The sequence below is a fragment of the Salvelinus sp. IW2-2015 genome, linkage group LG4q.1:29 (genome assembly GCF_002910315.2).
Source record: "Salvelinus sp. IW2-2015 linkage group LG4q.1:29, ASM291031v2, whole genome shotgun sequence".
NCBI classification, from domain to species: Eukaryota; Metazoa; Chordata; class Actinopteri; order Salmoniformes; family Salmonidae; genus Salvelinus; species Salvelinus sp. IW2-2015.
Genome location: NC_036842.1, coordinates 47,092,798 through 47,118,398, shown reverse-complemented (window position 1 = coordinate 47,118,398; position 25,601 = coordinate 47,092,798).

Below are 25,601 nucleotides of genomic sequence, written 5' to 3'. Positions count from 1 at the left end.
ATTTTGACATGAWTAATGTGATGACATGAGTCGATCTGTCATGAGTAGTCCTTACATTACACGTTTTGACCACTGTCCGAATCTATTCATATCTCACCTAAAGAACATGGCATGATATCAAGACGAATATCCTTTGATATTGCCATAAGCCCATACGTCCCAGTGAAAACATGGCACATTGTGTAATATAGGTTGAAAGCCCGTTCATTGTGTCTGACTGAGCACATCTCCTCAAGACAGGCACCCACAGACTGATGAGGGTATTCAGGCCATGTCCTCCTCACATTGCAGCGCTGTCGTGGAGAGCCACTATCGTAGGACTCAGTGAACATTCCCCTTTGTCTGTTTTGGAACTATCCAGGGTAGCTAGTGTTGCTATGCATGCAGAAAAGCATTTGTTCTATTAGCGTACATTTTGTCATAAATGTACTATACTTCAATACCATGCTTGTGGCAAAATGTTGGTATTTTGCTGCATTGCTGTATGTTGGTGTTCGAAACATTATTTTTTTATGAATGAATGGAATGCAAATGATAACACCTCGAGGTTACAAAACAATAATGTAGTATAATTATTGTTCATGTATAGTTTTAGAAAATACGGTATATATTTCCCAAGCCATTGCCAACAATCAAATTGTATTTTTACTTGTGACACGTAGTTCTTACATATGGCAATAATGTTGGAAATCCTACTCAACCGTGCTCCCAAAGTAAAAACACATTAAATTCAATAAAAACAGCAAGGAAGAAATAGGCACATAACAACAATCTATTCAATTATGATAGAAACTCAGCATAAAAAGGAACGTTCCTTTTTCAGGACCCTGTCTTTCAAAGATAATTCGTAAAAATCCAAATAACTTCACAGATCTTCATTGTAAAAGGGTTTAAACACTGTTTCCCATGCTTGTTCAATGAACCATAAACAATTAATGAACATGCGCCTGTGGAACGGTCGTTAAGACACTAACAACTTACAGACGGTAGGCAATTAAGGTCACAGTTGTGAACTTAGGACACTAAAGAGGCCTTTCTACTGACTCTGAAAAACACCAAAATAAAGATGCCCAAGGTCGCTGCTCATCTGCGTGAACGTGCCTTAGGCATGCTGGAAGGAGGCATGAGGACTGCAGATGTGGCCAGGGCAATAAATTGCAATATCCATACTGTGAGACGCCTAAGACAGTGCTACAGGGAGACGCACAATCCATCCATCAATGCTCAGACTTTCCGCAATAGTCTGAGAGATTCTGAACTGAGGGCTTGTAGGCCTGTTGTAAGGCAGGTCCTCACCAGACATCACCGGCAACAATGTCGCCTATGGGCACAAACCCACCGTCGCTGGACCAGACAGGACTGGTAAAAAGTACTCTTCACTGACGAGTCACATTTTTTTCTCACCAGGGGKGATGGTCGGATTCGCGTTTATCGTCGAAGGAATTACACAGAGGTTTGTACTCTGGAGCGGGATCGATTTGGAGGTGGAGGGTCCGTCATGGTCTGGGGTGGTGTGTCACAGCATCATCAGACTGCCTGCAATGACAACAAGCTCAATCTCAAAGCTGTGCATTACAGGGAAGTCATCCTCCTCCCTCATGTGGTACCCTTCTTGCAGGCTCATCCTGACATGACCCTCCAGCATGACAATGCCACCAGCCATACTGCTGGTTCTGTGCATGATAAGAATGTCAGTGTTCTGCCATGGCCAGCGAAGAGCCCGGATCTCAATCCCATTGAGCACGTCTGGGACCTGTTGGATCGGAGGATGAGGGCTAGGGCTGTTCCCCCCCCCAGAAATGTCCGGGAACTTGCAGATGCTTTGGTGGAAGAGTGGGGTAACATCTCACAGCAAAAACTGGCAAATCTGGTGCAGTCTACGAGGAGGAGATGCACTGCAGTACTTAATGCAGCTGGTGGCCACAAGATACTGACTGTTACTTTTGATTTTGACCCCCTTTGGTCAGGGACACATTATTCCATTTCAGTTAGTCACATGTCTATGGAACTTGTTCAGTTTATGTCTCAGTTGTTGAATCTTGTTATGTTCAAAAAAATATTTACACATGTTAAGTTTGCTGAAATTAACGCAGTTGACAGTGAGAGGACGTTTCTTTTTTTGTTGAGTTTACATAAAGTGGTACAGTGAAACAGGCCTGTGTGCCATTCAGTCTGCTATTCAGCATCTGCAAAAGCCTGTGGCTAGAAACTTTGTGAACGTTTCTGAGCCTGGTGGTTCAGAAACTTGTCTGCTGGACCGCAGTGGTGAAAACAGTTCATATCCGGGGTGACTGGGGTTTTTGATTATACAAAGGGCCTTGCTGCGACAGGGGCAGTGGCGATTTTAGGATTTAAATCTTGGTGGTGCAAAACATTTTACTGTGGGATGCATGCCAGCAAAGCCACTACACAACACTAAACAAAACATTAATTAAACTATAATGGTGACACATGGTGCCCACAAACTGTTAGAACCTACATAAAGCTGTCCCAACAGCAGAGTCCCAACAGCAGTCCCAACACCTTACCACTGCTACACCTGGCTTTCAGCGGAGCCTTGTCTGGCAGCGAAACAAATCATTCAGCCTATTTACTGCCTTTAAAAACATAGCTGATATTGCTTACTTGATTAAACAAATGTGGTTTCTATTGGCAATTGAGATGTACAAACTATGGCATAAGGGGACCACGAGGATAAGAGGCAATCCATAATTTTGATTAAGACATTAGTGAGCGAGCGACGACGGACGTAGTCAATATAACTATTTGTTCAGCACTTTTGAAATGTACAGCGACATAATTCAAAACATGGGTCATTCTTACAGTGTACTACTATCAGTAGCACTATCAAAGCTATACCAAAAGTTTGCAAACAAGCACACACCAGCCATGAACAATGTGTTTACAATACCACGTTGGTGAAAATAAAGCAAATTATTAGGTTGAGGCACATGCGCTACTAACAGCTTACTACACAACATACTTAGTATTACTTTCTTATCTACAGTATACATATTTCTTTGGCATCCTACATAATTTATGAAGCAGCATTAGACATGTTTGGACTCACGTTGTTGTGATCATTAACACTTTCCACGCTGCACTTTGGTCCACTCCTTTCGACGAGAGCCATTAAACAAAGAGAAAGATGCTGGATTTACAATTCCAAGTTGAATGACCGTTCAAAACATTATTCCCAACTTCCCAGTTGCAATGCTAACCACTGTCACCGATTGCTTACAAACCACTCATTGTTGAATTTGCGATCTCCAAATTGTTGTGTAATGTTTATGTCCAATGAGCACTGATACATTTTCTCTTCATATGACAAGGATTAAAAATGATTTGCCAGTAGACTTCATTCATGATGATGACTGCTAGCTAAGAATGTGAAAGTAAGATGTTGACATGATCAGTCCAATCAAAGCTACAGTACATACAACGTGATTTGACGTCATTTCTGTGGCCAATGACCTTGAGCCTTCTTAGATGGGCACTTCAAATGTAACTCTATGGCAGCACTCAAAGGGCTCACATTCTTGATGTCTACCCTTACTAAAGGCGGGTGACAGTGTCCCTGTGAGGATCGACGCTGGAGAAAGGAAGCAGGTACAGGGAGAACATTTAATGAACAACGGACACGAAACAGGACAGGAACAGCGTCTGGACAGGGGACAAAATAACAACATCAATGCAGACACGGGAATGAAACAGAGGAAACAAACAGATAACGGGGACGCAATCAAATAGTGATAGAGTCCAGGTGGGTCTAATGAAGCACAGGTGCGCATAACGATGGTGACAGGTGTGCGAAATGATAGGCAGTCTGGTGCCCTCGTGTGCCAGAGAGGGAGAGCAGGAGCAGGCGTGACAGTCCCCATGAGTGACAGAACACTTATCCAATCACGGTCAAATGCTGAGCCGACCACAGTGCAACAAATGTGCTCTGCTCCACCTGCCCTGAATGATGGGTCACCACTGGGCAGGGGAATGTGTAAATGTCTTCAATAGATTGCAGCTCCCTTTGATTCACAATCATTTGTAAGGCTTTGCCATACCACACTGCAATGGACCCAGTCAGGACACTCTCAATGATCCAACAGTAAAAGTTTCTGACTGTCCAAGACCCATTTCCTCAGACATCTCCGAAAGTAAAGGTTCTGCTGCATCTTCTTTAGAATGGTTTCAACGATGTGGGTCCAAGTGAGGCCAACTGAGACTGTACATATGTTTTCCATTCCCAGTCTCTAAAGTGTGGCTGGACCGTATGCTTCCTGAAGTCAACAGTGTTTATTTTTTTGCTGACAATAATAGAGTAAATATGGGACACCTGTATTATGATTAAGAAACAGTGTGGATTGAGATGTTGTTACATTTTCACAACCTGTGGCACTGTCAGTTTAAAAGTACAATAACCAGTTACAACTCGAATTTACAGAGACCCTCTGGAATTGTATCATGCTTGAAAGACCTGCAAATTGTCAGTAAAAGCTTTCGAACTCCGCTAAAAGCTGCTAACATCCACTTCGATTGCAAGATGCTGGTATGAGCAGGTGCCCTTTGTTTTGTCTGGTGTTTGTYGTAAAGTGTACTAGCCACCATTATTAGGTCAGATCAATTTAGTGTGGGAGTGCTTCATGCTCCCAATAATCCGGAGACATTTGGTCTTCTTTTGAGTGGTGTTATTGTGGATGGCTCCAGGAGAAAACGTGACAGTTGGCCACGGGCCACCGTCGCAAATCTCTCCTTTACCCCCTCCCTCCCKCTCTCCTCTCTCCTCTATCTCTCTCTCGCTCTCACCATTCCTCTGTCTGTGGATTCGAGGTGATGGTTGACAATTTAATTGAAGAATGGCTAAGGGAAGAGAATGGGAATTAGATCTGTCAGCTCGGCTACCTTGTTTTTCACTGACTGTGTCGTGCACACTCCCAGACTACCTGCACATTGCTAGGCCTCTGATTGTCTGCCTATCAGATTCTTCTTTAGGGTCCCTCTTACAGCCAACTGGGGCAATTGCTTCTGACAAGTTATCAGGCCCCAAATGACGCTTATAATGGTGGATTATCCATTGACACGGCCCCTGATGAATCAAGGAGAGCAGAATGACATTTTGTTTATTGAAAGATGATATCTTCCCTACAACAGGAGTGCCATGTTGCCGGCTTTGACTTTAGGAGGAGAAACAAGTCACCATTGCATTGACTTAAGTTGTTAAGGACGACAATTCAGCGTTTTGTCTGAGATGAAGCATTTATCCTCCTGTTCTGTGGGCTTCTGGAAGTGCAAATGGTTGTTTTCACATGATCACGCTATACATCGCAGTGTCAAGAACAGACTCATTGAACACATTAATAATTTCAAGTCAAACAATGCTACTGCTACGTTGGACACAAAATATCTAATGTATTTGAATGAACTTAACCTTGAGACCAATACATTAACAACCTGCCAAAACGAGACGAGTACTTCTAGTCAGCAAATTGCTCGTCTTTCACTTCAAGCCATCACAACAGTCCTGCTTTAGCACTACAAACAGTGACACTGTAATTGCATTACATTTCCCATACAGCCTTAATTGATATGCAGGTTTATAGGGGTTGTAATGCTATGTCGTATGACGATCCACGGAGACGTGTACTGTACATTGAAGATGCCTTTAGAGATTTACCAATGCAGATACAATTTCCATTAATGCCCAGGGAAATATTGAATATGACACAAGGCATGCTACTCTGGTTGCGATAGGACAGAGTTTGACATTTTACCTGCTCCTGTACCATCTACGAAAATACCTTATGACAGCATGCCCCTCAACTGGAAAATCACCTCTGCAGGCATTTGGGCCCATTTTAAAGATGTTTATTTCAACAGGCCTTGTTCCCTTGAGAGCTATGTTTAACCCATTTGGACTACTACCAACTGAGAGCTTAAATTACTTTTACAGGTTGAGTCCAAAACAATGTGGGTTTTCTTTGGTCATTTGTTCTAGTAGCAAAATGAAAGCATTTAAGATGCATTAGTCATTTGTACAGTAGGTCATCAAGTTCTTTCCTCTTGCAAACTTTTATCATAACGTCAAATTTCTCCTAATGGTTGCATGCATTCATAATGCATTACATTACACCCAATTGTAAGCTGTTAAGTAATTCCTTGCCAGAAGTAGCTGTACAAAAAAATGGACATTGTTCAATTCCTCTGCTAGAGCAAATTGAAATTAAGTGGTGTCTGTTCAACAAGATACTCGCACTTGCTGCACACGGTGGTATTTTGATGGTTTTTAACAGCTCCTCATTACCTGTGTGAATTAACTGGATCTGCAGTCAGAGTAGAAAACATTGGCAAATTTGAGAAATCTAGGAAAATGAACCATGACAAGGTGAAATGAAAAATGTCATTAGATAATGACAGAAAATAAGCAAACACTTAAATCTTTATTTACACACATTCCGAAGTCTAATTCTATAGTTATAATCATGTTTTCATCTTAATGAATCATTCCAGTGGTCAGTTTGTGTGACTAACTGGACCACGTAGTCCAAAAATGCAGCATCTCCATGACGATTGTAAAATGTGGTCAAATGCACAGGGGAAAGTGAAATCTAGTAGAGCGCTATGCTAAAGTAAACATATCAGGCATTCATTCAACTCTATACTGTTGCCGAATCAACCTTTCAGCAAACCTCACAAGAGAAACACTTGTTCATGTTGTGTGAGTATCTGTCCTATATTATTCTACTACATGTACAGCATGGTATAGACCTTAATGTTTAGTTATTGTGTTCTTTACTTTCCACTGTTCTATACAGTAATCATTGCTTGAGGAAAATATATATTTATTGAATCGAAAACACCAAGGACCAGTCCCATCTAATTCCAGAAACCAAGAGGTTAAAGCTGGAATCCGCGAAAGGTGAAAGAGTGGCACTGATTGCCCCARGCGCATTTGTTATAGTTTTTGTTTTGTTTTTGAAACAGAGGAGATGAGCATTGAGTWAAAAAAAAWAAAATCATAGTACATACTCTGCTGTTCTATCGCGCCTGCAATGATGTCAGAGGGAAAAAAAATGTATTTGTTGTTTGAAGTAATGTCTTTGTTGTTGTAATATTGCGGAGAAGGAAGTTTCACCGCTATGGCTCCAGCTTTAAGAGAAACATAGAGATGCATTGACATTGACATAATATTTTCTCCAATGTATGGAATGGTAACAAAAATATTAATTGACACTATCACTGTTGTACTGAAGGACAGTTGCCATGGATAAGTACTTCCCTACCTTGTTCTATGAATTCCTCCTTTGATGATAGACGTTATGTAAGATAACGATAAAAGAGCTTGATATTTAATTACTAAAGCTTGGTCCTATGCCATATTTTTATCAAAACAAATCCTTAAATTACATCAATCAATCAACATCAAGGAGGGATGGGAAGTCGAGCATACAACTTTTCTCATTTTCAAGCAGGCATCACAAATTAGCATGTTGATATCATCCTGTCCAAAGATGTGTACAAATACCTTTGGTGATAATGAAATCCAATTTGCATACCTGCCCCACAGAGTGTAACACAGCTCCATATAATCTCGATAAATGTTCATCCCGTTACACACAGACACAAACATGTACTCTCCAAATTCATTTAGCTCCAATAGCAAGATGTAGTTCAGCAATTTTACATGGTTTGTTGACTGTAAATTACTCAGATTTCATTAGGCACTTTAATGAATTATTGAAATTAGACAATTTGTTGCTAGGCTTTTAATGGGTAGATGTCCTTTAAAGTGTATACTAATGTTTGAATTTCCATTAACATGAGATTAATGTTAAAATGGCATGCCGCCTTTAATTCATGCCTTTGCTCAGGTTAACACCAACTGAAATGCAGCTTTACAGTGAATTGATATGATGCTACTGCATTTCAAGCCTTTTGCCTCTCATACCCTCTGATATCTCTGTTATGTGCAACGTAATGCTGTCTCCAGACATCAGCCTGGTATGACCACTATGAATCCTGACTAGCAGGCTACAACGGCTAACAAAATGGCTGCCAACGTAAATTGACATACAAGGCTAGCTCAATCACTAAACCAGTGCTTTTAAAGCCTCAGCTGAAGACTAAGAAACTTTGCGACCTTGTTCACAAGCATCTGCATCCGTAATGCAATATACAGTTGAATTGTATTTAAAGAGCAACAAAACCTAACAACATTGATAGCAAAACATTTTTTTACAATGGCATACAGTATAATAGCCTGATTGAAATATTCTAACCACTATTTTGGCTCTAAAGTCAGAAAGTACGCTTTTGGTTAAATTAGTCATGTGAATAATTTCTTTGCCTGGTTAAGATTTGTAACAAGAGGATTTAAAATCGTCTTATTTTTTAACCTTGAAAATGTCATATTTAAAGGCAACCATCGAAAGGCGTGTTTAACAAACAACTTTGCCTGTATGATATTGTTGAAACAAGACATTGCCTTTGTACTCTTAAAGGGATAGTTCACCCAAATTTCAAAATACATACTGGTTTCTTTACTCTAAGCAGTCTATGGACAAGGTTTGACAGCAATCCATGCTTTGATTTAGATTCCCTGGTACTGTTTCCAAATAATTAAGTTTTAGAATTTGTGGCACAAAACCCATCCAAGTCCTGGTACCAATTTTAGCATTTTTTGTGCATCATGTCCAAATCATCCTAGAGTATCTAAAAATGATTGTGAAGCTCAGCAAATCACTTTTATATATGATTTGAATATGATGTGCGGAAAATGCTAATATGGGTACCAGAACTTGGTTGGGATTTGTGCCACAAATGCTAAAACATTAGCATTTAAAAACAGTGCCAGGGAAATAAAACAAAACATGGATTGCTGTCATACCTTGTCCATAGATTGCTTACAGGGTACGGAAACCAATGTGTAATTTAGTCATTTGCATTTAAGATTTTTAAACTCTGAACCTTAATCATTCCTCCGCAGACTTCTAGTTCAGATTTGTTGGCTTCCTTTGTCATACGAACTCAGTGTCAGTTCTGTTCCTGTGTACATCAGGGTCAAATGAGGTGGGCATCTTTAATCTGATACACCTCTGAAATAACTGGCAAAGTACTGCAGGTTCTGTCTCACTCTCCAAAAGCAAAATTAATCAAGTCCATTACTCAATACAAACCATAGCTTCATCATTTGATTCTAGGTAATAAGGTGCCATCGCCAATTTAAATTGTGACAGAAAGACTCCACTTAAATATTTATTATATCACATTATTAAATCATGCTCAACTGTAACTGCTTTGGTTTTCCCTCATTGCCATCTAACATACCCACGGCATAAAATACCATTAACTTTGGTCCCTTGCTGCACGCTGGCTGGCTGGCTGATATCGAATATTTTACTTTTCAGCTTCAGCTAAGTCAGCTCTGGCACACACACACACACAGAGAGAGAGAGTTCTGTCATCCCAGCTTCTAGAAAGAATGTATAATTATATAAACAGCTTTCAGAGGCAGAGATTAGGTCCCACTGAAAGTGATGCCGTCTAATGTTGGCATATTTCTATCACATGCTGAAAAGTGTGCTCTGGAGATTACCCCAATGGAGGGAGGACAACAGAAACAATTTGGAAAACGCTGAGATTTGACAATCCATATATCATTTTGCACTCATCATTCGGTTTGGACTGAGGAAGCCCTGAAAAGTGTGCATGGAGGGTTCTTCCCCTAACAACATGAAATTATGCTTCTGACGTCAGGGTTGACAGTGACACAAATCCGTCTAGAGCAGTATATGGAGGCCCCCCAGATGTCATTTCATACCCATTCGATATTCAAACTGGTTATCCCGAGATGAAAATCACCTGGACACAGATACCAGAAACCTATCTGTGTGTCCCTATAGTAACCTTCAAGATCTACCCTTACAACAACAACACATTTGAAATTTGCAGTTTCTGTTGAGCTTAAATTTCATKTGAAACCATATTTTCACGTGTATTACATTTGGAGTTCACATGTTAACACCACCGTTTCCCATGTGAGAAGCAAAACCATTTTCCAACTCACATGTGAATTGCTAGTTCACATTTGAACAACATTAACATGTGAAAATCAGTGGAGGCTTTTGAGCACATAATAATGGCTATAWTGGAGTGTAATGGCTGGAATGGAGAAAATGGAATGGTATCAAACACATGACAACCAAACAAAACGTGTTTGATACCGTTCCATTTACTCCATTCCGTCCATTATTATGAGCCATCCTCCCCTCAGCAGCCTCCACTGGTGAAAATCACATTGGCAGTTTCACATGTAAGAAAACTCCACATGTGAAAATCTCAAGTTCACATGTGGATTTGAATTTGTGTTATTCTCCTCACATTTGAAAAGGTGGTGTTAACATGTTGCAGGAGCAATTTTTAAACATGTGGAATAAAAAAAGTCTCTAATACCATTCTGTCAAAAGGTTCCTTGGTCTACCTGAGTATAATAATTACTTCTTATTTCTGAGCCATCTACTCCATTATTATTGTAGTCCTCCATGGTGTTGGATTAGTATACATTAGCGCTACCTCTAGGGCAGGGGTTCCCAAACTGTTTGACCCACAATCCTATTTTGATATCCGAAAATGATTGCTACCTACCACAACCATGTGAAAAAATATTGTCATTAACAGCCAATGTTTACTTTTTTATTTGGAGCTATGGCAGTCAATAGAAAAACATTCTAACAATATTTCTGATTGTCTTCTCAACTCACCATCACATAACTTTTAATGGGGAGCTATGACAGTCAACTGAAAATTGGTCTGACATAAGATACATTATGTCACCACCACTAATGAGATGGGTGTGTTTGATGGATGTCGTGTCAGAGCTTCTCAAAGTCAAGAGAAGTGGTCGACAATGCACTCCTTATCCCTGCTGTCACATCCAACCTGGATCGATATTTGGTTTTAATGCAGACGAGAGCAATTGTCATGTGTTCTCCCTCTCCGGCCTCTAGGTCACCAGGCTGCTCGTTATGGTGCACACCTGTCACCATCATTACGCGCTCCTGCGCGTCCTCAGACTCAACTGGACTCCATCACTTTCCTGAATACCTTCCCTATATATGTCACGTCCTTTTTTTCTATCCCCAGGCGTCATTGTTTCTGTTCCAGTGTCATGTCTGTGCGTTGTTTGTGTTTCTTGTTGTGTTTATTTATTAAAACACGCACTCCCTGAACTTGCTTCCCGACTCTCAGCGCACTCGTTACAGCAATGAAACCAGCTTCACACAGATATGAGCTGGTGAAGGGTACCATGAGTTTTATGGTGCTATCAAGACAACTGGCAACTCTGAAAAATATGAGGTCAAATCATGACGTCAGTGTTCTTCAGGTCGGAGCTCTAAAAAGAAGTTCCCGAGTTGGATGGCCGATCAAAAAACGCGGCATTAATGCTTAGAGGGAGACGACAGGGTATTTATTCCCTTTGAGTCACGAACCAAAACTCCTCCGTAGTGACCCAGGAATGCATTCGGTCACAACAGCTCAATCAACTGTTCGATTTCTTTTAGCGGCATGTCAACTGAGCCTGAATCACAGTCAAACAGATTGGGAAGTAGGTCCCAAAGTGCTCTTCCAAGCGTTGAAGGTAAACAGTCATCACTCGTGTGGGACACTCACTGATGTTTTTTATGTTAGGAACATGCACAGCCAAGTGAAGGGCGCTTGGTTCGCTTTTGAAAGGCTCTCCCCAATAAGAATTATTTCCTCACTCCTCTGTAGAATGTTTTTGTATTTCCCCTGCATGCTTGCGTTGAGTTCGTTCAGTTTCCCAAATACACCTGTTACATAGGCATGGAGAAACATTTTCTTTTCATTACACCGAAAGTCAATCAACTTTTTTTACATATATTGTGAATGACAACAGTTCCTCTCTCAATGCAAAAAATCTTTCCAACACTCCCCCTCGATAACCACCAAGCCTCGATATGAAAAACAACATTTTCACGTGCAGTATGATCCCATATCTCCACATAGTTTCGCAAACAGGCATGCATGYAGTGGATGTGGTTTATGCGGATTGACATAGTTTACAATCGAAGTTACCTTCTGCAGTATATCTCCAAATTCTGTGCTCAGTTCTTTTGCCGCCAGTTGCTCTCGGTATATCATACAATGCGTCCATATGACATAGGATGACACATTCATAACTAGAGTGCAGAGGCCGTCCTGCCATAGATAGTGCCCCATCTATGCAAAAGCCCACCATTCAATCGCTTGGAATCGGTTTTCGTCAATATAGCCACGCAGAACACTGAACATCCCCTGTGCCGTTTCATGCTTGGGAATCGAGAGACAGAACAATATAGTCCGTCCTTGTGAATAGCACCCCCGACATGTATAGCGAACAAAAGTCAATGCATGGGCATCTCAGCCCTCACAGCTAACATCCATTTGGAGAGCATAAGCTGGGATGTTTGAGTCGTTCAGTCAGAGTTTCCTCTTGATTGCTAGCAATAGCAAAAATAATTTGTTTAACAGTGTTATCTGACAGAGGTATTGATGTGAGTTTCTGTGCCTCTGCCTCCCCACACTGTACATTCCGTCTGCTGTCTGTGACCGGTTGATCTATTGGATCCTGGGATCGGTCGGACGGCGCACTGTTTGGTTGGGAAGTACTGGTGGCCTACCTTGGCCAAGGACGTGAGGGTTTATGTTTCCTCCTGCTCGATGTGCGCTCAGTGTAAGGCTCCTAGGCACCTGCCCAGAGGGAAGCTACACCCCTTACCCGTTCCACAGCGGCCTTGGTCGCACCTGTCGGTGAATTTTCTTACCGATTTCCCCCACCCCTAACAGAGAAACAACACGATCCTGGTCGTTGTGGATCGGTTCTCTAAGTCCTGCCGTCTCCTCCCTCTGCCCGGTCTCCCTACGGCCCTACAGACTGCTGAGGCCTTGTTTACGCAAGTCTTCCGGTACTACGGGATGCCTGAGGATATACTGTCTGATCGAGATCCCCAGTTCACTTCTAGGGTCTGGAAGGCGTTCATGGAACGTCTGGGGGTCTCGATCAGCTTTACCTCTGGGTTTCATCCCGAGAGTAATAGGCAGGTGGAGAGAGTGAACCAGGATGTGGGCAGGTTTCTGCGGTCGTATTGCCAGGATCGGACGGCGGAGTGGGCATCTTTTGTGCCCTGGGCCGAGATGGCTCAGAACTCGCTCCGCCACTCCTCCACTAACMTCTCCCCCTTCCAGTGCGTACTGGGGTACCAGCCGGTTCTGGCGCCTTGGCATCAGAGTCAGACCGAGGCTCATGCGGTGGACAACTGGTTCAGGCGCGCGGAGGAGACATGTGACGCCGCCCATGTTCACCTCCAGCGGGCCGTGCTGCGCCAGAAAGCCAGCGCAGACCGTCACCGCAGTGAGGCMCCGGTGTTCGCACCAGGGGACCGGGTCTGGTTCTCGACCCGGAACCTGCCCCTCCACCTGCCCTGCCGGAAGCTGGGCCCGCGGTTTGTGGGGCCATGTAAAGTCCCGAGGAGAGTGAACAAGGTTTGTTATAGGTTACAGCTTCCCCCTGATTACCGTATTAACCCCTCGTTCCATGTGTCTCTCCTCAGGCCGGTGGTGGTTGGCCCGCTCCAGGAGTCTGAGGTGCGGGAGGTTCCTTTGCCCCCTCTGGACATCGAGGGGGCCCCKGCGTACTCCATTTGCTCTATACTGGATTCGAGGCGTCGGGCGAGGGGCCTTCAGTACCTCGTGGAGTGGGAGGGGTACGGTCCGGAGGAGAGGTGCTGGRTTCTGGTGGAAGACGTGTTGGACCCTTCAATGTCATGTCCTCTCCTTGTTTGGGCGGCGGTCGGCGTCGCCGGTCTTCTAGCCATCGTCGATCCACTTTCTCATTTTCCATTTGTTTTGTCTTGTTTTTCCACACACCTGGTTTCAATTTCCTCATTTACTTGTTGTGTATTTAACCCTCTGTTCCCCCCCCATGCCTTTGTTTTGGATTGTTTATTGTAGTGCTTGTGCACGTTCCCCGTGAGCGCACAACAGGATTTTTTGGTGCCCATTTATCTTGTTGTTCTGGATGCCGTTGGTTTTGCTTAATAAATCTCCGGTTATTACCCAGTTCTGTTCTCCTGCGCCTGACTTCTCTGCCGCCAATTACGCACCCCCGCTACACATATGCTGTCTGCCGCTGTTCATACCTCTTTCCCTTTCTGTCTTCTACACCTCTCTCCCCACCTCGTCTTTCTTCCTCGTTTTATAATGCAGACCAAATGTATGTGCATTGGAGTACAGATTGAACTTGTATTTATAATATWAAAATGTATGTATTTATAACACCTGGATAATTAACTTCTTTCAATACAGCGTTTCACATTCTCCACTGATTGAAATTAAGTATCTCATTGAAATACTATCCTGTGTTCTCAGATTAATGCAGATAAAGGGAGTTAGATATGCATAGATTTTTTCTGTGTATATGAATTACAAATCAATCATGTTTCTAGTCTATTGCATAGTTGCAATGTGTAATCATTGATGTCCCAGGAGTGGTAAACACTGTTGAAGTGTATAATTGTAATGCATACATGCAGACACAGCATCATTCAAATAATGGAGTTTGATATGACTGAAAAAGAATGTCTCAGAGATTCATACCTGAACCGCACCTTTCTTTGCCAATAAAGAGTACATGATCAGTGAATATATTCAATATACAGGCTACAATGTGGGAATCTCATGTGTGGTAATAACTACAGTACATGTGTGTGTGTGTGTGTATATAGGTCTTGCATCCTTGGCACAATAAAGTTATTATATTCTTGTAACGGCCGTCAATGTCGTTCTCCTCCTCAGACGAGGAGGAGCATGGATCGGACCAAGATGCGGAGTAGGAGGTATTCATGATTTTAATGGCAAACCAACAAACACTACAAATAAACAAAACAACAAACGTGACTAACCTGCAACAGTCCTGTGTGGCCCAAACGCTAACACAGGAWAYAAACACCCACAAAACACCAGTGAAACCCTGGCTGCCTTAGTATGACTCTCAATCAGAGACAAACGATACACACCTGTCTCTAATTGAGAATCATACCAGGCCGAACACAAAACCCAACATAGAAATACAAAACAGACTGCCCACCCAACACTCACGCCCTGACCAATAAATACATATAAAACAAGAGAAAACAGGTCAGGAACGTGACATAACCCCCCCCTTAAGGTGMGAACTCCRGGCGCACCAGCACAAAGTCTAGGGGAGGGTCTGGGTGGGCATCTGACCACGGTGGTGGCTCAGGCTCTGGGCGAGGTCCCCACCCCACCATAGTCACTCCCCGCTTCCGTATCCCCCTCCAATCCACCTCACTCACACCTAAATGAGAGGCAAGCATCGGGATAAGGGGCAGCAGCCTCAGGGTAAGGGAGCAGCTCGGATAAGGCAAGCGAGCTCCGGGATAAGGCGCGCCAGTTCCGGGATAAGGGGCAGCTCCGACTGAGGGGCAGCTCCGGACTGAGGTGCAGCTCATGACTGTAGGGCAGCTCATGACTGTAGGGCAGCTCATGACTGAGGGCAGCTCATGACTGTAGGGCAGCTCATGACTGTAGGGCAGCTCATGTGAGGGCACTCATGACTGGAGGGCAGCTCATGACTGTATGGCAGCTCATGACTGTCTGGCGTCTCTGGCAGCTCCTGACTGGCTGGCGTCTCTGGCAGCTCCTGACTGGCTGGCGTCTCTGGCAGCTCCGATGGTGGCGCTCTGGCAGCTCTGACTGGCTGGCGTCTCTGCAGCTCCTGACTGGCTGGGCGTCTCTGGCAGCGTCCTGACTGGCTGGCGTCTCTGGCGGCTCCTGACTGGCTGGCGGCTCCTGACTGACGGACGGCTCTAGCGGCTCCTGACTGACGGACGCTCTAACGGCTCGGACAGACGGGGGGCTCTAATGGCTCGTGGCAGACGGATGGCTCAGACGGCGCCGGGCAGACGGATGGCTCAGACGGCGCTGGCAGACGGATGGCTCAGACGCGCGTTGGCAGACGATGCTCAGACGGCGTTGGGCAGACGGATGGCTCAGACGGCGTTGGGCAGACGATGGCTCAGACGGCGTTGGCAACGGGGATGGCTCAGACGCGTTGGCAGACGGATGGCTCAGACCGCGTTGGGCAGACGGATGGCTTCAGACGGCAGTTGGGCAGCCGGGCAGTTCAGCACCGCGTGGGCAGACGGCAGTTCAGGCACCGCTGGGCAGACGGGACTCTGGCCGGCTGAGACGCACAATAGGCCTGATGCGTGGTGCCGGAACTGGAGTACCGGGGAGGCACGCACCTCAGCGAGTGCGGGGAGGAGGAACAGGGCTCTGGAGATGCACTGAAGCCTGGTGCGTGGTGTAGGCACTGGTGTACTGGGGGGCGGGAAGGTGGCGCCGGATATGCCGGACCGTGAAGGAGCACCCGCTCTTGAGCACCGAGCCTCTCCAACCTACACAGGTTGAATGGTCCCGTAGCCCTGCCAGTGCGGCGAGTGGGAATAGCCGCACTGGGCTATGCAGGCGAACCGGGACACCACCTGTAAGGCTGGTGCATGTACGCCGGCCCGGGAGACGTACTGAGGCCAGATACGTTGGCCGGCTATAGCATCCGGCTCGATGCCAAACTAGCCCTCCCAGTGCGGCAAGGTGGAATAGCCCGCACTGGGCTAAGCACGCGTACTGGGGACACCGTGCGCTTTACCGCATAACGGTGTCTGACCAGTACGACGCCCCTCCACTCCACGGTAAGCCCGGGGAGTTGGCTCAGTATCCAACCCGGCTTCGCCACACCCCCTTTAGCCCCCCCCCCAAGAAATTTTTTGTGAGCCTCTCGGGCTTCCAGCCTCTCTCTACGTGCTGCCTCCTCATACCAGCGCTCCTGGGCTGTGGCTGCCTCCTTTCTCCTGAGAGCGGCGTTCTTCCACCTAGCCCAGGGTCCTCTCCGTTGAGTATTTGCTCCCATGTCCATTCCTCTTCTCTCCATTGCTTTTGTTCCTGCCTTCCTTCTCCCATCCGCTTGGTCCTGGTTTGGTGGGTGTTTCTGTAACGGCGTCAATGTCGTTCTCCTCCTCAGACGAGGAAGAGCATGGATCGGCCAAGATGCGGATAGGAGGTATTCATGATTTATGGCAAACCACAAACACTAAAAATAAACAAAACAACAAACGTGACTAACCTGCAACAGTCCTGTGTGGCCCAACGCTAACACAGGATAAAACACCCACAAAACACCAGTGAAACCCTGGCTGCCTTAGTATGACTCTCAATCAGAGACAAACGATACACACCTGTCTCTAATTGAGAATCATACCAGGCCGAACACAAAACCCAACATAGAAATACAAAACATAGACTGCCCACCCAACACTCACGCCCTGACCAATAAATACATATAAAACAAGAGAAAACAGGTCAGGAACGTGACAATTCTACTCTATCCATAAGCTTCATTAATGCCATTCAGACTTGAAGTTGATACAACTACGATAGCTGAGGTTCCTAGGTTCTGAACTAATATTCATACCAGTCTAACGTTTTAGGATCCGTATACAGATCGGCTACATACTGTAGCTAACTACACATCCATAGGCATACAGTTATTTTTATCCTCCACTACACAATAAGCAAGTAAATAGTTAGCTAGCTATGTTACTTCACCTGCATTGCAAGGCAAGCTTACACAATTGTAAATTAAATTTTCAGTAAATGCTTTAGGTAGCTAGATTCTTTACATCCACTGTTTCACAAGACGACAGCCTGGTTTGCTGGTTTTCTCAGGAGTCCCTAAAACAATAAACAAAATGAATTACAAACGCATTCTCCTAACACTAGCTAGCTGGCTAATGTTAGCTAGTCAACTTGCAAAATAGCGATTTTCGTAAATTAACTTCATGCCCAAAATATATGCACAAACGTTTATATCTAAATTAACTAACATATTCCTCTCAATTGTAATTTTTTTGCTCGACTCGTTATGACAACTTACATCTGGTTCCACCGTAATGTTTTGTCAGCCGTATTTGTTGAATGCCACAAAGGCAAAGGTGGCACGCGTCAAAATTCGTCATTGGAACCACTCGATATGTTTGGTCATATAAAAACCTTGGGACCCAAATGCATAAGGAGTGCTCTAACTCCCCCTTGTGGGGAGTCAAATGACGCCGACAGAGATGGTCGCCTTGCTTCGCGTTCTTAGGACACTATGCAGTATTTCGTTTTTTTATGTATTATTTCTTACATTGTTACCCCAGGAAGTCTTATTACATACAGCCGTGAAGAACTACTGGATATAAGAGCAACGTCAACTTACCAACATTACGACCAGGAACACGACTTTCCCGAAGCAGATCCTCTGTTTGGACCACCACCCAGGACAATGGATTGGATCCCAGTAGGCGACCCAAAACAACGGCGCCGCAGAAGGCTCCGTAGACGGAAACATCACTCCCTGCTCCCGAGCATACTAYTCGCCAATGTCCAGTCTCTTGACAACAAGGTAGACGAAATTCGAGCAAAGGTTGCCTTCCAGAGAGACATCAGAGATTGTAACATTCTCTGTTTCACAGAAACATGGCTCACTCGGGATACCTTATCAGAGTCGGTACAGCCACCTGGTTTCTTCATGCATTGCGCCGACAGAAATAAACATCTCTCTGGTAAGAACAAGGGCGGGGGTGTATTCCTTATGATTAACGAGTCGTGGTGTAATCATAACTTACAAGAACTCAAGTCACTTTGTTCACCTGACCTAGAATTCCTTACAATCAAATGCCGACCGCATTATCTACTGAGAGAATTCTCTTCGATTATAATCACAGCCATGTATATCCCCCCCAAACAGACACCTCGACGGCCCTGAAAGAGCTGCATTGGACTCTATGTAAACTGGAAACCACATATCCTGAGGCTGCATTTATTGTAGCTGGGGATTTTAACAAGGCTAATCTGAAAACAAGGCTCCTTAAATTTTATCAGCATATCGAACGCGTGACCCGGGCTGGCAAAATTCTGGATCATTGCTACTCTAACTTCCGCGATGCATACAAAGCCCTCCCTCGCCCTCCTTTCGGAAAATCTGACCATGACTCCAATTTTTTGCTCGCAGCCTATAGACAGAAACTAAAACAGGAAACACTCGTGCTCAGGTCTGTTGGTCCGACCAATCTTATTCCACGCTTCAAGATTGCTTCGATCACATGGACTGGGATATGTTCCGGATAGCCTCAGACAACAACATTGTTGTATACGCTGATTAGGGGAGTGATTTTATTAGCAAGTGCATCGACGATGTTGTACCCATGGTGACTATTAAAACCTTACCCAACCAGAAACGGTGGATGGGTGGCAGAATTTTCGCAAAACTGAAAGCGCGAACCACTGCTTTTAATCATGACAAGGCGACCGGAAACATGACTGAATACAAACATTGTAGCTATTCCCTCCGCAAGTCAATCAAACAAGCTAAGCGTCAGTATAGAGACAAAGTAAATTTGCAATTCAACGGCTCAGACACGGGACGTATGTGGCAGGGTCGACAGTCAATCACGGATTACAAAAATTAAACCAGCCTTGTCGCGGACACCGACATCATGCTCCCAGACAAACTAAACAACTTTTTTGCTCGCTTTGAGGACAACACAGTGCCACTGATACGGCCTGCTACCAAAACCTGCGGGCTCTCCTTCACCACAGCCAACGTGAGTAAAACATTTAAACGTGTTAACCCTTGCCAGGCTGCCGGCCCAGACGGCATCCCTAGCGGCGTCATCAGAGCATGCGCAGACCAGCTGGCTGGTGTGTTTACGGATATATTCAATCAATCCCTATCCCAGTCTGCTGTTCCCACATACTTCAAGAGGGCCAACATTGTTCCTGTTCCCAAGAAAGCTAAGGTAACTGAGCTAAACAACTATCGCACCGTAGCACTCACTTCCGTCATCATGAAGTGCTTTGAGAGACTAGTCAAGGATCATATCACCTCCACCTGTCACCCTAGACCCACTCCAATTTGCTTACCGCCCGAATAGATCCACAGATGACGTAATCGCAATCACACTGCACACTGCTCTAACCCATCTGGACAAGAGGAATACCTATGTAAGAATGCTGTTCATCGATTAGAGCTCAGCATTTAACACCATAGTACCCTCCAAACTCGTCATTAAGCTCGAGACCCTGGGTCTCGACCCTGCCCTGTGCAACTGGGTCCTGGACTTTCTGACGGGCCGCCCCCCGGCCCCCGGTGGTGAGGTTAGGAAACAACATCTCCACCCCGCTGATCCTCAACACTAGGGCCCCACAAGGGTGCGTTCTCAGCCCTCTCMTGTACTCCCTGTTCACCCACGACTGCGTGGCCATGCACGCCTCCAACTCAATCATCAAGTTTGCAGACAACACTACAGTGGTAGGCTTGATTACCAACAACAACGAGACGGCCCACAGGGAGGAGGTGAGGGCCATCGGAGTGTGGTGTCAGGAAAATAACCTCACACTCAACAAAACAAAGGAGATGATCGTGGACTTCAGGAAACAGCAGAGAGAGCAACTCCCTATCCACAACGACGGGACAGTAGTGGAGAAGGTGGAAAGTTTTAAGTTCCTCGGCCTACACATCACGGACAAACTGAATTGGTCCACCCACACAGACAGCCTGGTGAAGAAGGTGCAACAGCGCCTCTTCAACCTCAGGAGGCTGAAGAAATTTGGCTTGTGACCAAAAACACTCACAAACTATTACAGATGCACAATCGAGAGCATCCTGTCGGGCTGTATCACCTCCTGGTACGGCAACTGCTCCAGCTACAACCGTAAGGCTCTCCAGAGGGTAGTGAGGTCTGCACAACGCATCACCGGGGGCAAACTATCTGCCCTCCAGGACACCTACACCACCCGATGCCACAGGAAGGCCAAAAATATCATCAAGTACAACAACATCATCAAGTACAACAACCACCCGAGCCACTGCCTGTTCACCCCGCAATCATCCAGAAGGCGAGGACAGTACAGGTGCACCAAAGCTGGGACCGAGAGACTGAAAAACAGCTTCTATCTCAAGACCATCAGACTGTTCAACAGCCATCACTAACATTGAGTGACTGCTGCCAACATACTGACTCAACTCTAGCCACTTTAATAATAAAAAAWTGGATTTAATAAATGTATCACTAGTCACTTTAAATAAGCATGCCCCATTCAAGAAATTTAGAACCAGGAACAGATATAGCCCTTGGTTCTCTCCAGACCTGACTGCCCTTAACCAACACAAAAACATCCTATGGCGTTCTTCATTAGCATCGAACAGCCCCCGTGATTTGCAACTTTTCAGGGAAGCTAGAAACCAATATACACAGGCAGTTAGAAAAGCCAAGSCTAGCTTTTTCAAGCAGAAATTTGCTTCCTGCAACACAAACTCAAAAAAGTTCTGGGACACTGTAAAGTCCATGGAGAATAAGAACACCTCCTCCCAGCTGCCCACTGCACTGAGGACAGGAAACACTGTCACTACCGATAAATCCACTATAATTGAGAATTTCAATAAGCATTTTTCTACGGCTGGCCATGCTTTCCACCTGGCTACCCCTACCCCGGTCAACAGCACTGCACCCCCCACAGCAACTCGCCCAAGCCTTCCCTATTTCTCCTTCTCCCAAATCCAGTCAGCTGATGTTCTGAAAGAGCTGCAAAATCTGGAACCCTACAAATCAGCCGGGCTAGACAATCTGGACCCTTTTTTTCTAAAATGATCTGCCGAAATTGTTGCAATCCCTATTACTAGCCTGTTCAACCTCTCTTTCGTGTCGTCTGAGATTCCCAAAGATTGGAAAGCAGCTGCGGTCATCCCCCTCTTCAAAGGGGGGAACACTCTTGACCCAAACTGCTACAGACCTATATCTATCCTACCCTGCCTTTCTAAGGTCTTCGAAAGCCAAGTCAACAAACAGATTACCGACCATTTCGAATCCCACCATACTTTCTCCGCTATGCAATCTGGTTTCAGAGCTGTTCATGTGTGCACCTTAGCCACGCTCAAGGTCCTAAACGATATCTTAACTGCCATCGATAAGAACCAATACTGTGCAGCCGTATTCATTGACCTGGCCAAGGCTTTCGACTCTGTCAATCACCACATCCTCATCGGCAGACTCGATAGCCTTGGTTTCTCAAATGATTGCCTCGCCTGGTCCACCAACTACTTCTCTGATAGAGTTCAGTGTGTCAAATCAGAGGGCCTGTTGTCCGGGCCTCTGGCAGTCTCTATGGGGGTGCCACAGGGTTCAATTCTTGGACCGACTCTCTTCTCTGTATACATCAATGATGTCGCTCTTGCTGCTGGTGAGTCTCTGATCCACCTCTACGCAGACGACACCATTCTGTATACTTCTGGCCCTTCTTTGGACACTGTGTTAACCCTCCAGCCGAGCTTCAATGCCATACAACTCTCCTTCCGTGGCCTCCAATTGCTTTTAAATACAAGTAAAACTAATTGCCAAATTCACTACTCTGGATGGTTCTGACTTAGAATATGTGGACAACTACAAATACCTAGGTGTCTGGTTAGACTGTAATCTCTCCTTCCAGACTCACATCAAACATTTCCAATCCAAAGTTAAATCTAGAATTGGCTTCCTATTTCGCAACAATGCACACATATTGGCAATCGCAATAGAAGTTACTTTTAGATTTCTATAATTTTCATTGATATAGAATTTTGATTAACCAGATGACATAGATTTTGAGATATGGCTTCAACGTCGCCTATGGGCACAAACCCACCGTTGCTGGACCAGACAGGACTGGCAAAAGTGCTCTTCACTGACGAGTCACGTTTTTTTCTCACCAACGGTGATGGTCGTATTCGCATTTATCGTCGAAGGAATGAGTGTTACACTGAGGCCTGTACTCTGGAGCGGGATCGATTTGGAAGTGGAGGGTCCGTTATGGTCTGGGGCGGTGTGTCACAGCATCATCAGACTGAGCTGGTTGTCATTGCAGGCAATCTCAACACTGTGTGTTACAGGGAAGACATCCTCCTCCCTCATGTGGTACCCGTCCTGCAGGCTCAATCTGACATGACCCTCCAGCATGACAATGCCACCAGCCATACTGCTCATTCAGTGCGTGATTTCCGTGTTCTGCCATGGCCAGCGTAGAGCCCGGATCTCAATCTCATTGAGCACATCTGGCACCTGTTGGATCGGAGGGTGAAGGCTAGGGCCATTCCCCCCAGAAATGTCCAGGAACTTGCAGGTGCCTTGGTGGAAGAGTGGGGTAACATCTCACAGCAATAACTGGCAAATCTGGTGCAGTCCACGAGGAGGAGATGCACTGCAGTACTTAATGCAGCTGGTGGCCACACCAGATACTGACTGTTACTTTAGATTTTGATCCCCCCTTCGTTYAAGGACACATTATTCCATTTCTGTTAGTCACATGTCTGTGGAACTTGTTCAGTTTATGTCTCAGTTGATGATTCTTGTTATGTTTATACCAATATTTACACATGTTAAGTTTGCTGAAAATAAACACAGTTGACAGTGAGAGGACGTTTCTTTTTTTGCTGAGTTTATTTAACTTATCTTACTTCGGCTACACATCTCTAGCGTCTCTCTTCCAGCTGTTCCTGTGCACAATAGGCTATTCTTCTTCTCGTGAAATCCCAGGACAACATTTAGGCTGCGGAATGCATTTTTTTTTTTTAAATAGGCCTAATAGCCTATTCGAGTAAAGAAGCAGGCTTGCAGCATAGGCCAAATTAACTGTCGGGGAAAGTTGAGGAGAGATGGTGTGTTGGTGTGATAAATATTATGATGACATTGTTGCACTGATGCATTGCAAATAGTTGCACAGGACAGACAGAGAGATGAGCACAGTGAAAAAGARGATCCAAAGGAATTGACAACCATTAGAAAATTGTAAATCACTTAAAAACCACTTGAGCAACGAGGCAAGCAATGMCATGCTGTAGGTGATGCGCATGCTAAACAGTCTTTAATGGTGAATTGCTGCATTTTATTTATCCAATGTTTTGTACATTGAAGTATTATTTGCAGTTTTCAATATGACAATGAACACACGCTGAAAGCACTGAACAGTATTGTTACCACCATATTAATAGGCCTACAGCGTGCAGTAGAATGCATTAATCAATTGATTGACAGGTGTACTGTAGAATGATAAATGATAAACATTCCTCTAGTTGTTGATCACCAACGTGTGTTCAAGTCCAGACTCATGATACACTTCTTTAAAATAACTAACAATGTTAATGCAATACTGCCATGTGTAGGACAATAACGAGAGTGCCTGACTTTGTTCATGATTCTCTCATGAAAAAGTGTTTGTTTACATCCATCTATGTCAACATTTGTAATTGGCTGATGAAGAATATATTCCAGGATATAATCTCTGCCACCTGGTGAAGTTAGCATAGGGCTAATGTGATGGGACCAGCTACAATTTAGCATACTGTCCCTTATTCTGCAAGTAAATAGACTATTTTAATTGGCTGATATGCAGTTTGAGCCAGAGGTAATGTTTACATTTAAATGGTTGCAAGTATGGCCCCAACGTGTTAACTGAACTATGAGTTTTCTGGTAATTTTGATTATAATATAATAGTATTATTTAATTGTTTCGACATGAGAGAAACTGAGATTTTCCCATTTGCCACGCTAAGTAGATGAGAACAATTATTTTTGGGGGATGATTTTATATTTCCGTGTAATGTTTTCACTACTAAATTGTTTAATTAAAAAAAAGGACTCACATTGACTGTATTTACATGTGTACATATACAATGCAATTTAAAAGGTTACTTGTTATGAAATTCATCTAATGGTTGCATGCTATTTGTTAACCACTAGCGAGCTTACTGATAGGTGATAGCTAGCCTTCCATTTCATCCTAGCTAGCGATTTTTTGCTTCTGTTATTGTCAGCTGTCCATTGGTTTTTGTTACATTTAATACACAGGCCTAAAATCTTCTAATGTATTTGAAAATGTGTTTGCTTTTGGAATTAATGTAAAAATATTTTACAAATATATGATTTTGTATTAGGGCTGACAGAGTTTTAATCAGTTAACTTTTTGTAATTTTAGTGMAWTTTTTTTTTWWACGTAATTAATCATCTGAAAGTGTTCAGTATACAATGAAAACATCCCAAATACTTAATCTCTACAGCTAAAAACAACAATGCAATGTAAAAAGTTGACATTGAGGTTAAATAAAGTGTGCTTTATCAATTTACCTGATTTTGTTTTTTACTTTGGACGAAATCAAGACATCAATATTTTTGTAAGGCTTTTTATATAAAAAAATCTTATGCTCAATTTGATCAAATTCTAAATTGGAAGAGAAACCCAGTGTTGGTCTGATGGGTAATAGTGAAGACATTGGCTTCTCCTGTGGTAGACCCAAATTCTAATCCCGCCAGTTACAAAAGCGGACGTGAAATGTTGGGAAACCATGCATCTGAGTCATGTGAAAAATGAATGTAAAAAGTCAGTGTCTGACTCGTGTGATTTGTTCATACGTGTGTCTGAAATGCACATGTTTATTCTTACAGGTGTTTTTTTGTAAGGGT